Genomic DNA, 8,709 nt, shown 5'->3' on the forward strand with positions numbered 1-8,709 from the left:
TTACGCGAGTAAGGATCGATCCCACGGAGATTGTTGGTATGAAGCAAGCTATGGTCATCTTGTAAATCTCAGTCAGGCAGATTCAAATGGTTATGGATGATTTATGAATAAAGCATAAAATAAAGATAGAGATACTTATGTAATTCATTGGTGAGAATTTCAGATAAGCGTATGGAGATGCTTTGTTCCTTCTGTCTCTCTGCTTTTCTACTGTCTTCATCCAATCCTTCTTACTCCTTTCCATGGCAAGTTGTATGTTGGGCATCACCGTTGTCAGTGGCTATAGTCCCATCCTCTCAGTGAAAATGTTCAACGCGCTCTGTCACAGCACGGCTAATCATCTGTCGGTTCTCAATCAGGTTGGAATAGAATCCATTAATTCTTTTGTGTCTGTCACTAACGCCCAGCCTTCAGGAGTTTGAAGCTCGTCACAGTCATTCAATCCTTGAATCCTACTCAGAATACCACAGACAAGGTTTAAACCTTCCGGATTCTCTTGAATGCCGCCATCAATTCTAGCTTATACCACGAAGATTCCGATTAAGGGATCCAAGAGATATCCACTCAATCTAAGGTAGAACGGAGGTGGTTGTCAGGCACACATTCATAGGTGAGAATGATGATGAGTGTCACGGATCATCACATTCATCAAGTTGAGGAACAAGTGATATCTTAGAACAAGAATAAGCCGAATTGAATAGAAGAACAATAGTAATTGCATTAATACTCGAGGTACAGCAGAGCTCCACACCTTAATCTATGGTGTGTAGAAACTCCACCGTTGAAAATACATAAGTGATAATAGTGATCATTGGCTTCGGCCCCAGAAAGGTAACCAGAAGAACCAAGATGAAAATACAATAGTAAAAGGTCCTATTTGTAAAGAACTAGTAGCCTAGGGTTTACAAAGATGAGTAAATGACATAAAAATCCACTTCCGGGCCCACTTGGTGTGTGCTTGGGCTGAGCATTGAAGCTTTTATGTGTAGAGACTTTTCTTGGAGTTAAACGCCAGCTTTTGTGCCAGTTTGGGCGTTTAACTCCCATTCTTGTGCCAGTTCCGGCGTTAAACGCCAAAATTCTTGAGCTGACTTGGAACGCCTGTTTGAGCCATCAAATCTCGGGCAAAGTATGGACTATTATACATTGCTGGAAAGCCCAGGATGTCTACTTTCTAACGCAATTAAGAGCGCGCCAATTGGGCTTCTGTAGCTCCAGAAAATCTACTTCGAGTGCAGGGAGGTCAGAATCCAACAGCATCTGCAGTCCTTTTCAGCCTCTGAATCAGATTTTTGCTCAGGTCCCTCAATTTCAGCCAGAAAATACCTGAAATCACAGAAAAACACACAAACTCATAGTAAAGTCCAGAAAAGTGAATTTTAACAAAAAACTAATAAAAATATAATAAAAACTAACTAAAACATACTAAGAACATATTAAAAACAATGCCAAAAAGCGTATAAATTATCCGCTCATCAATTGGCATCTATCTTCCTTTCAGCCCGTGCTTGTCTCTCCAAAAGGGTGGAAATGGCCCCTGTGATCTGTGATGATAGTTGTGCGATTGCAGCCTCCACTCCTTTAAAGTTGCCTCTGATCTCACATGGTTGTATGGTTGAGCTTAATGTGTCTTGATGGTGGTTGTTTTGTGTTTGCTGGGTGGAACGGTATGACGTGTTAGGTGGATTGTGGTAGTGTCTGTTGTTGTTTGATTGATGGTTGGGGTTGTGATTTTGGTACTAATTGGATTGGTATGGCTTGTTATGATCTTGGTTGTGGTTTAGTTGGTTTCTCCACCCAAAGTTTGAGTGGTTCTTCCATCCTGGGTTGTATGTCTTGGAGTTGGGGTCATATGGTGGTCGAGAGGGGTTGTGCACATAGTTTGCTTGCTCACATTCAACTTCTAGTGCATCTCCTTCTTGGGGTGGTGCTTGAGCTTGGATAACTGCAACTTGGTTGTTCTCTATCTTCTTGGTCAAGGCTGCTAGTTGTGCTGCAATGACCTTGTTTTGTGCCAGCAAGACATCTACAGAGTTGAGTTCCAACACCCCTTTCTTTTAGCCTCTTTCTGAAGTATAGAAGTAGTCATTCTCAGTTACAGTTTCAATGACATGTATGGCTTCTTCAATGGTCTTCTTCTTGTTGAGTGAATCCCCTGAAGAGTGGTCCACAACCTTCTTTGATTCATAGGTTAGTCCTTCATAAAAAATGTGAAGTTGCACCCATTCATTAAACATATCCGGTGGGCATTTTCTTGTTAGATCCTTGAACCTCTCCCATGCCTCATAGAGTGTTTCACCATCTAGCTGTCTGAAAGTTTGCACCTCAGCTCTTAGCCTGTTGATCCTTTGTAGAGGGTAAAATCTTTCTAGAAATTTGTTTACAACATCCTCCCACGTGGTTACGCTCTCATTGTGAAATGCTTCCAACTTTGCTGCCTTATCTCTGAGTGAGAAAGGGAACAAGAGTAGCTTGTAGGTGTCAGGGTGTACCCCATTGGACTTTACAGTATCACATATCCTCAAGAATGTGTTGAGATGTTGATTTGGGTCTTCTTGGGAACTTCCTCCATATGAACAGTTATTCTGGACAAGTGTGATGAGTTGAGGTTTCAACTCAAAGTTGTTAGCATGAATTGTGGCTTGAGAATGCTGCTGCCACAGTTTCCTGGATTTAGGTTGATGTAGGAGCCTAAGACTCTCCTCTCTTGCCCAGCATGATTGCCAGCAACTCCTTCAACATTGTCTTGCACTTCGTCATCCATGGTAGTGGTTAGATCTTCTTCCCCTGGTTTCTCTCCAACTATGCCTTTACCTCTAGCCCTCATTAATCTAAGGAAGGTCCTCTCAGGTTTACTATCAAAAGAGGATGAAGTTTCCCCCTTTTTACCTGTCATACACACAGTAGGTAGAGAGCAAGTAAAAAAAATAGCCTCAGTTAAGATTAGCGATTAGCTTGGTTGATGCAATAAATCAAACAGTTAGAAGAGTGAAAATATGAGCAGTGAATAGTTAAGATGATCCCAAAAAAAAAAAGAAAAAAACCAGGATAGAAAAAGAAATTAAAGATCACAAAAAAAGAAAAGCAACAAGGTGAATGAAATGCTTAATCTAGTTCTCCAATCAATTTGATCATTGTTAAATTCAAACCAATCCCCGGCAACGGCGCCATAAAACTCGATGAGTTTGAATTCACTCCCCACAATAAAAATGGTGAATTCGCTATTTGGCAAGCGCACCAATATTATCGTCAAGTAATAACCCAAAGTGAAGTGGGATCGTATCCATAGAGATTGGTAGATTTGAGTAATTTTTAATCAATTGGTGAATTAGTCAGGCTAAACAGAATAAGTTATGATTGCAGAATAATAAATGGCAGAAACATAAATGGCAAATGAATAACGAAAGGCAATAGAGTGCAGAAATAGAAATGGCAAGAATGTAAACAGGGAATGGGGATTTGCATAATGTAAATGAAAGCTATAAAAGAATAGGAGAGATAAGAATAAGGGGGATTCATTGAGATCAGGAGATATTGTCTCTTTGAATTAAATCCAGCTTATATCATCTTCAATCATGCAACTCATTGACCTCTTGGCAATCATAATTGATTGAGCCCCAATCCCTTGGTGACTCAATCTCTCAGATCTTGATCGATAGCCAATTTCTTGGTCTAATTGCTCATGAAGAGAGATATGATTGGTTCCTAATTATACCACACATCATCATAGGTCCAAGTAGAGGGAGGATTATATGTCACCATATCCAAGCACCAAAACCCAGATCCTACTCAAGTGTGAGAAGGGATTTCTAGCATGGTTTCATGTTTCCTTTTCCAAGGTTCCCATGAAACCTATTTTGTATTCAATCTCTTTTCCAAGATGATTGAACACTAAGCATGAAAAACGAAATTCCTTCTAGCAAATCAAAGAGAAGATGAAGAGAAGAAGAAATTCACTATCATTAATCCATCAAGTACAATAGAGCTCCCTCTCTCAATGAGAGGGAATTTAGCTACTCATAGCTCAGAGAGAAAGTACAAGATGTGGAAGAGAAAAAGTGTAAAAAGTGAAAAGTGAATCCAACGAGAACTATCCACGATCCCCTTACTACTCAGATCTCCCTTTTTAATACTTCCAAGGGATATTTATACTACTACTAGGTCTAGAAAAATAAAGGAAAATACAAAAGTGAAAAGAAAATTACAATTTGGAGGGAAAAGAAACTTAACAAATGTGATCTTCCAGCTGGCATGTGACTGGCGCTTCACTGGCGTGTCATGCTTCCTTGGATTCTGGCTTGGCGTGCCACGCCTCATCATCCAAGTGGAACGCCCTCCTTCATTGCATCCCTGACGTGCCACGGCTTCGAGCCAAAGTGGCACGCCCAGGGTATTTTAATTGACCTTTGCAACCTGGCGTGCCACGCCTTCGAGCCAAAGTGGCACGCCCAGGCCATTTTAATAACCTCAAGTAGCCTGGCGTGCCACGCCTTCGATACAAAGTGGCACACCCATGCCATTTCCTCATCTTCATACTTTCTGGAAACTTGTTCCAGCGTGGCACGCCCATGGTCTGGCGTGCCACGCCTCATCGTTCAAGTGGCACGCGCAGTTCATTGGCTTCTTATCTCTTTCTTTGGAAAACACTACCAGCGTGCCACGCCATGAGACTGGCGTGCCACACCCATCACTAGCCTTGGTTCCAAGAGCTGGCGTGCCACGCCTGAACGTTCAAGTGGCACGCCAAAGTGAGATTCCTTTGCTGGCATGCCACACCTTCGATACCACGTGGCACACCCAGCTTTTGCTTGGCTTCCTTGAGTGTTGGCATGCCACACCTGGTCATACAAGTGGCACGCCCAAGTGAGATATGTGAGCTGGCGTGCCATGCCTTCGACTTCAAGTGGCACGCCCAGCTTTGGTTTGGGTCTTCTTTGTGCATTGGCGTGCCATGCCTATGTTGTTCAAGTGGCACACCTTAGTGGAATTATTGGGCTGGCGTGCCACACCTTTGACACCAAGTGGCACTCCCAGCTTTGCTTTGCCTTCTTGTTCATTGGCGTGCCACGCCTGGTTGCTCAAGTGGCACGCCCAGACCTCATTTAGCCTTCAACCTCCTCTCTGGATTCTTGTACCAGCGTGCCATGCCATGTTGCTCAAGTGGCATGCCCATTTAATTGTAGGTCTCTTAAGCTTGGCGTACCATGCCTTGATCCTCAAGTGGCACGCCCAAGTGAATTCTGGAGCTGGCGTGCCACGCCTTCGAACCAAAGTGGCACTCCCTAGTGATTAACCCTTCTAAATGATGAATTGGCGTGCCACGCCCAGCCTCTGGCGTGCCACGCCCCTTCAATGGTCTTCATTGTCGCTCTCTGGAAAGTTGTACAGGCGTGCCACGCCCAGCTTTTGGCGTACCACGCCAATGTAATTTTGTGGCGTTTGTTCCAAGTGGTACGCCTGCTTCACACGCCCCATTTGATTTGTTGTTTCCTTCCCATTTTTGATGTCCTTTTCTCCTAAAATTCAGCACAAAATCATTTCAAAGTAATGTACTATGATATTCATCAATTAAGGCATGTATTGTAATGATCAAATGAGATTATGCCTCTTTTATGGTCCTTTTTATGCAAGAAAAAAGGGTAGATGATGCAAGTCATCACGACACATAAACATATCCAAATTTAATACCCAACACACAAAATTAGGGAATTAACTAAAGTTCTAGAATTCTTACCTTACCAACGGGAAATTGGGACAAGACTCGGTAAGTCCACCAAGATAATTTGATCCTAAACACCAAAATTACACAAAATATCAATACCTCAAAACCTCAACATTTTCAAACCGAAGAAGAGAGAGTAATAGCTAGGAATGTGATTTTTTCTCCTTGAAAGGTATCGGACTTCGTAGAGCTCGTCATTGTGGATGCGTGGCCGTAAACGATGCATCAATCAGAGCTCCAGATTAAAAGTTACGTGAGTTTGAATCTATGCCAAGGGTTTGGAACCTTTCCCCCATTTCCTTGTATGCTCCACGGGTTCTTCATTGAAGAAGAAGAAGAAGAATAAACGGATGCTCATTAACTTAAAGGAGTTGGTTGGGCCCACAGGTCCGGTTTGGGTTTAATTCGATTGGTTCGGTTCGTTCGGCTCAATTTTGGGCTAAATTGTTTAAAATTAATGTCAAAATTCTTATTTTAATTTGCTCTACCTCATTAAACTATAGAATCCCATTTTCTAATTTTTTTGATTAATAATTAATTTATTAGCTAATTATTTACTAATTTTGCGGGTTTTACATCTTACCCACCTACTTTAGAATTTTGCTCCCAAATTTAACTACTTACGACTGAGCACAGTTAGTCCTCTCTCATCCTAGTTCAAATCCTCTGGTATGCTTGTCCTCTTTGACTTGATTCTCATGTCGCCTTCACTAATGAGACCTCCTATCTTCGGAGTTTCTTAATGTTGACATCATCAATCCTAATTGGAGTCACTCGAAATTCTAGATCTTCTTGAATTGAACTGGTTAAGGTTCTCGGACATAAGTTGCATGGAGAAATACATTTCTAGAGCTGCGAGGTAAGGAATACATTGCACAAGTTCAAAAGTACGGTAATAAAAACACTTGAGATACTACTAGTTCAGTTTGTTCTAATACATCAAATGACCCAACATACTTGGGGTTAAACTTCTTTATGTTTATTGCTCATCTGTTATCAGTTGTCGAAATAGTTTTTAAGAATACATAGTTCCCTTTTTTTTTTACTTTCTAGGTTCCTTCTCTGGTAAAGGCAACCCAAGGGTTAAAGTCCATGACCTTAACTCTCTCGTCCCTTGTAATATAAACATCAAATGAGTAGTTTTGAGACTCAAATCTATCTCCAACATAACTGTTGAAAAATCCCTGTATCAGCAATTGGAAGCTCCTCTTCTTTTCAAGCGAAGGAGGATAAAAGGTAGTAACTTCTCGCTGAGAAATTCCAAGTAATTTTCGATCTCGCAAAAAGCAACGAAACTCCATGTCAGGTTGAAGGGATGGATACCATTTTTGAAGGGCAAGAAAAAAACTCTAGGTTTTGGACGAAGATTTATCTCAGCAAGAGTCATAAGCGTGGCACAAATCATGCACCAATGAGTCAGATGCGCGGAGTAAGAGTGCAATCTCACTGAAAGAGGTGCCACGAAGGCTGCCACAAGTATTTATCCAAGCCGAATCTTTTGGGGCACTCCAATTCAACTTGGGGAAGACTGCACCCCCAAGGGACTCAATGGATTCCTTAATTTTCAACTCAAGTTCTGAAAATGAAGGCAGTGGAGAAGGTTCTTCTGCTTCATCAGCAGTTCCTTCTGACACCTGAAAATCTTCATCATCTAAATTATGAATTCTATTCGGCAAGGCATCTTCTTCCAACACAAAAACAGGCAACAAAAATGTCCCAGAGTCATCAAGAAGGTACTGAATAAAAGATTCAAGGAGTTTATGAATTATGGTCTTGATAGATACAGATTTGAACTTTAGCTACCATTCTTGAATTTGGCATCGATTGACCTCTTCTTCTTAAATATTTGCTGAATGGTTCTTTCTCTCTCAAATAAATATGGCATAACCTTTAATAATCTGGATCTGACATGCAATTGGCAATAGATATGATTGGTAACAATAAATTGAAATCCATCAATTAAGTAATGTAACTTATGCAATGTATAGAGTCAAAATATCCTAAAGGTTGGAAGTTACAATATAGTCCCAAAAGTTTTTATTAGTCTGTGATATTTAATGTGCTACAAAAAGGGAAACGACTCTATCAAGTGATGACTCTACCAGAACAGTATTTTATATTTCAAAATAACGAATGAGCTAAATGATAGAGTTGTAAAAGTATAATATATTGTTAACAAGTTAGAAGGGATGGTATAAGACTGATTTATTGTAGACCAAAACCATAACAAAAATAAAATATAGCTAGAGATGTAGACAATGCAGCCAATATAGTCTCATGAGCATGACAGATCAAAACATTAAACCATTCTATTCTTTGATAATTGTATCAGTGGTGAAAGAAAATCTGAAATGGCTACAGATAAGTCTGGTCGGCAGTACGACGAAGGCAATTGATTTAAGTTCCTTGAAAAAGATTATTGGAAAAAACCTGCCTCAAGTTGTCTAAGTATGGAAATTGAGAGCATATAAAGTTCTTTTGACTTTTGATTCTGCATTGAATGCGGAAGAAGCATATATGTTTAAAATGCATAGTCTCTTGCAATTCTTCTATAGTATATAGAGATGGGATGAGATAGAGCGATGTGAAACTCAAAGAGTGTGGTTAGAATGTTACGGAGTTCCGTTACATGCGTGGTCAGCAGATACCTTTAGTATGTTAGGAGGCCAATGGGGGAAGTAGTCGGTCGTGACAAAGTGATAGAATCGTGCATGTCTTTTAGTGTTGGACGAGTACAAATTGATACTTGTATCATGGATATGATTAATGAATGGGTCCATATCACAATAGGTATCAATAGATTTGATGTGCTAGTTAAAGAAGTAGGACGTGAGGCTTTTGGATTGAATTGTTATGAAGAAGCTAATGAAAAAAGTGACTATAGCTGTGAACAACGAAGAATAGTTGCGGAAAGGGAGTGTGTGGGTACGAGCTTAAGGAGTGCACGAGCTACAAAATTGGCAGTATTCAACGACCAAGCTGCCGAT

The 8,709-nt window shown here is 40.6% G+C and overlaps 1 non-coding gene and 1 pseudogene across 1 annotated transcript; one reads left to right on the forward strand and one right to left on the reverse strand.

The window, feature by feature from the left end:
- The first annotated feature begins 2,231 nt into the window (after positions 1 to 2,231).
- Positions 2,232 to 2,339, forward strand: LOC130953796 (small nucleolar RNA R71). The gene has a single exon (XR_009075956.1). It is a non-coding gene; the product is annotated as a small nucleolar RNA R71 (small nucleolar RNA).
- A 4,432-nt stretch (positions 2,340 to 6,771) lies between these two features.
- LOC130949775 (uncharacterized) lies at positions 6,772 to 8,477 on the reverse strand (annotated as a pseudogene).
- Positions 8,478 to 8,709: the final 232 nt, after the last annotated feature.

Source organism: Arachis stenosperma, chromosome 9 (assembly GCF_014773155.1).
Source record: "Arachis stenosperma cultivar V10309 chromosome 9, arast.V10309.gnm1.PFL2, whole genome shotgun sequence".
NCBI classification, from domain to species: domain Eukaryota; kingdom Viridiplantae; phylum Streptophyta; class Magnoliopsida; order Fabales; family Fabaceae; genus Arachis; species Arachis stenosperma.